This window comes from Arachis hypogaea, chromosome 6, assembly GCF_003086295.3.
Source record: "Arachis hypogaea cultivar Tifrunner chromosome 6, arahy.Tifrunner.gnm2.J5K5, whole genome shotgun sequence".
Classification (NCBI taxonomy): domain Eukaryota; kingdom Viridiplantae; phylum Streptophyta; class Magnoliopsida; order Fabales; family Fabaceae; genus Arachis; species Arachis hypogaea.
The window spans coordinates 46,009,251-46,013,779 of NC_092041.1; the positions used below are offsets into that span (position 1 = coordinate 46,009,251).

A 4,529-nucleotide genomic window follows, 5' to 3' on the forward strand; every position below is an offset into this window, starting at 1 on the left:
TTAAATTACATAATTTCTCAATCATTTATTTCTCTGTTTCTCAAACTAAAAAATCTCTTGAAAAATCTCTGATTAATAAAATAGCACTCTTTCTGCAACTCGTTGGGAGACGACCTGGGATTCATACTCCCAGTATTTCAATTCTAACTTTTGTGACAACCCCTTCTAAATTGGTACGCGGAATCAATATTGGTTAAGAGCTATACTTGCAACGTTGTTTCTCTATAAACTCTTGATCGGTGATTTTTTCGTACGTCAATTTTTGGCGCCATTGTCGGGGAATTGCAAACGTGTTCCTTATTATTGGTTATTGTAAATATTTGCTTTTTGATTGTTTGCTAGTTTAGAAATTAGTTGCTTATTTTTACTTGTTTTTGTTTTTATTTTCTTTAGCTACTATGAACTCTCACCCCTTTGGCTTTGAGTTTGGTTCAAACTATGTTGCAAGAAATAGAAGCTACAATGGGAATATGCATCTAGGTAGGAACAATCAAAGATGGAAGGAGGCACAAGGATTTAATCAACCCTCTTGGCAACAACCTCCACCAACATACTATGATCAAGAGCCCTTTCCAAGAGGCATACCAAGATAATGGCTACGGTGAACACCCTTTTGATTATCAATAACCACCACCATATGCTTATGGACCCCCTCTTCAACATAGCCCTTAACCCTACTCACAAGCCCCTTTTCACCATTCACCTTCATATGACCCTAACCCTTATCCACCATACCAACCACCATATGAACCATACATAGAACCACCACCTCAATATACACCATCTCCATATCCTTATCAAGAAGAACCACCTCCGTGTTATGAGCCCTTTCTTCCAACAAATGAACCCTCCTATCCACCCCAAACCTCCATGGAGAATACACTTACCTCTCTCATTGGTCTCACCTCTAAACTCTAAAATCTTATATCCCGCATGGACCAGCCCTCTACCTCCAATATTCAACCCTCAAGCTTCACTGCACCGCCACCTTACGTGCAAGAATACCCAAATCCATCAATGCAAGAGCAACATGATCCCAATGATGCTATTGACATAGAATCAGAGAGAAGGGATCGTCTTAAGGATGCAATGGATCGGTTACACACGGCCTTATTTCCAGAGAAGCAAGAGAAGGCCTAAAATGTGGTGGTAGGAGAGACCCTTGAAGATGAAGGAGTAGTTGAAGGGAGTTGTCATAGAAAGGAGATCATCAAGGAGGAGTACGATTTTATGCTAAAACAACTGGAGGAAACCGTAATTATTGAAGAGGAAGAAGTGGTTGAAGACTTAGGAGATGCCGAACCTCCATGGGAAAGTCAAGTTATAGAGCCTCCTTCAAAGATGTTTGAAATTGATGTCTAGGAGGGTGTACAACCTCCAAAGCATAGCCTGGTTGAAGACTTTAAAGAGGTTGATCAAGAGATTGATGCCAGGGCATCTAGGCCAGTTTCACTGACCTTTTCTATACTGTTTTAGGGTAGTTTCATGCATTTTCTTAGTGAAAAAGGCAAGTTTTGGATGAAAATACACTTACACCTTGATTCAAGCAACTATTGTGAATTTCACATGATTTCATGAGGATTTTTGCTAGAATTGAATGATAAATTGATGATGCATAATCTCATGACTTTGGCTAGAACTTTGATGCACTTTATTTGCTTGATTTCAGGACAAAGGATGCAAGGAAGAACCACGTTAGTACTCACGTTAATCTTGTTAACGTGACCACTAGCGTGGAATGGTAAAGTGATCACCATTAACGCCTGCGAAGCCATCATAAGCCCACGTTAATTGCCACGTTAACTAGGTTAACGTGGTAGTTAACGTGGAGACAAAAGAAAGCTCCAACGTTAGTGGTAAACGTGAACACCACTAACGTTCCAAGATTTGGCAATAAGCCACGTTAAGAGTCACGTTAACTTAGTTAACGTGAACTCTAACGTGGAAGAGAGGAACAATGCCAACGTTAGTGACACTCACCTTTTTCACTAACGTTGGATCAAACTAGCATTGCCCACGTTAGTGGTCACGTTAAGACCACTAACATGAAAGTTAACGTGGAGCTAAGATTGATGAGCCAACGTTAGCGACACTCACCTTTGTCACTAACGTTGGAGATGGCATTCACTACCACGTTAGTGGCCACGTTAACTTAGTTAACGTGAGCTCTAACGTGGAGAGTAGGGGCACTTGAAGCATTAGTGACAAAGGTAAGTGTCACTAACGCTGTCGAAGGTGAGGCATAACCACGTTAAGAGCCACGTTAGTTACACTAACGTGAACTCTAACATAGGGACAAAGGGCACAAGGCAACGTTATTGGGAAAGGTGAGTCCAATAACAGTTGCGAAGGTTTATAAGACAACGTTATTGGGAAAGGTGAGTCCCAATAATGCTTGCGAAGGTTTACAAGGCTACGTTAGTGGTCACGTTGGTGCCACTAACGTTGGAGTTAACGTGGGTTATATGGGGTTGGAACGTTAGTGAAAAATGTGATTGCCACTAACGTTCTCGAACCCACAATGTCACTTAACGTTAACTTCACTAACGCCCATGCCTAATTCATACTTCTCTGCAAGCTGAGCCCACTAAAAATTGTAACTGCTTCAACTCAAGATCTAAGGCCCACATCCAAGACTTGAAGAACTCACTAGAAGATCAAGAGAAGTAGTATATATTGGAGTAGTTTTGAACTATAGAGAAGCTGGGCAATTGGGAGAACTACCCTCTGTATATTTACTTTTCTGCTCTTTTAGCTAAGCATGTATTCTTTTCTGCCATTTTTTATTACTGTAGCTATGAACAACTAAACCCCTTTCATTGGTTTAGGGAGCTCTGTTGTAATTTGATGGATCAATTATAGTTTTCATTCTCTTCTTCTTTCTTCTCTTTTGATTTACTAGAAAGCTTTTGATCTTAATTCAATTGGTTAGTTGTCTTGGAAAAGAAACTCTCCATAATTGGATCTCCTCTGAGCCTTGGAAAAGGGATGAGGAAATCATGCTAGAAATGCTTTCTCATGTTGGACCAAATTGGGATCTGGGCGGATATAATAACATGTAATCCTCCCAACACTTTGATTTGGAAATACATGTGGTATAATCAGTGACCATACTTCATCTCTTCCCATGAGCAATTAAATCAAGGAATTGGATAATTGTTCAAGCTTAGAGAGATTGGGTTGCTAAGGAATTGGAACCCAATCACTTAAGATTGCCAAGGAGAACAATAGATGCTTTGATTGAGGAAGAGATGAAAATGAATTTGATCCGGAGAATACAACATCTCCTGAGCCCAATAAATCCCCCATTTCTGATCTTACCCATTCTCTTTACTTTCTGCCATTTATTTTCATACTCATTTTCCCAAATCCCCATCTAAGATTCTGCACTTTATTTTCTGCTATTTACTTTCCCGCCATTTAATTTTCTACAATTCTCAAACTACATTCTGTTTAGCTCAACTAGCATACTCTTCCAACTAAAGTTGCTTGACTAATCAATCCCTGTGAGATTCGACCTCACTCTATTGTGAGTTTTTACTTGACGATAATTCGGTATACTTGCCGAAGGGAAATGCATTGAGAGACAAGTTTTCATGCATCAAGTTTATGGCGCCGTTGCCGGGGATTGATTTTGTATCAACAATGACTAAGTTGGAAGTTCACTAGATTGAGCATTTTTTTGCTTTGTTGTTTACTCTATTCAGTCATTTATCCTCATTTTGTTTAGCTTCTTCCTCATCCCCTTTACCCTCTCTGTTTTTTCTTTCTTTCTTTGTTATTATCTACAATTCAGCTCACTAACCCACTAACTGTTTGATAATTTGCATCACTCACACTAACAATCACTCTAACAAGAATAATCTCTTCATTTCATCTCTTGCTGTGTGATTTGTTAGTTGTATGACAGGGAGAAGAGGGAAAGGAGTTGTTAGTGCTGAGGAAGAGGAAGAGTACTTTGAAACCAACATGGAAGAGAACTTGGAAAACAATCATGAAGGAGAAGCTCACAACCATGCTAGAGAAGGCCCTGCAAATTATGCTGGGTAAGAAAGGAGAGTTCTAGGCTCCTACATCAATCCAAATCCAGAAAACTGTGGAAGTAGCATCCAGAAGCCCACCATACATGCCAACAACTTTGAACTAAAACCCCAGCTCATCACCCTTTTTCAGAACAACTGCTTATTTGGAGGAAATGCTCAACAAGACCCCAATCAACATCTAACCACCTTCCTGAGAATTTATGACACTGTGAAGTCTAATGGAGTCCACCCGGATGTTTATAGGCTACTTTTGTTCCCTTTTCCACTCAGGGACAAGGCATCCAAGTGGCTTGAATCCTTCCCAAAGGAGAGCTTAACAAATTGGAAAGATGTGGTGAACAAATTTTTGTCAAGATTCTACTCTCCTCAAAGAACTAATAGGCTGAGAGCTGAGGTGTAAACTTTCAGGCAACAAGATGGTGAGACTTTCTATGAGGCATGAGAGAGGTTCAAGGACTTAACAAGAAGATGCCCACTAGATATGTT

At 40.0% G+C, this 4,529-nt stretch overlaps 1 non-coding gene across 1 annotated transcript; it reads right to left on the minus strand.

Moving 5' to 3' along the window:
• Positions 1–4,422: 4,422 nt before the first annotated feature.
• Positions 4,423–4,529, minus strand: LOC112699627 (small nucleolar RNA R71). Its single transcript, XR_003152570.1, has one exon. It is a non-coding gene; the product is annotated as a small nucleolar RNA R71 (small nucleolar RNA).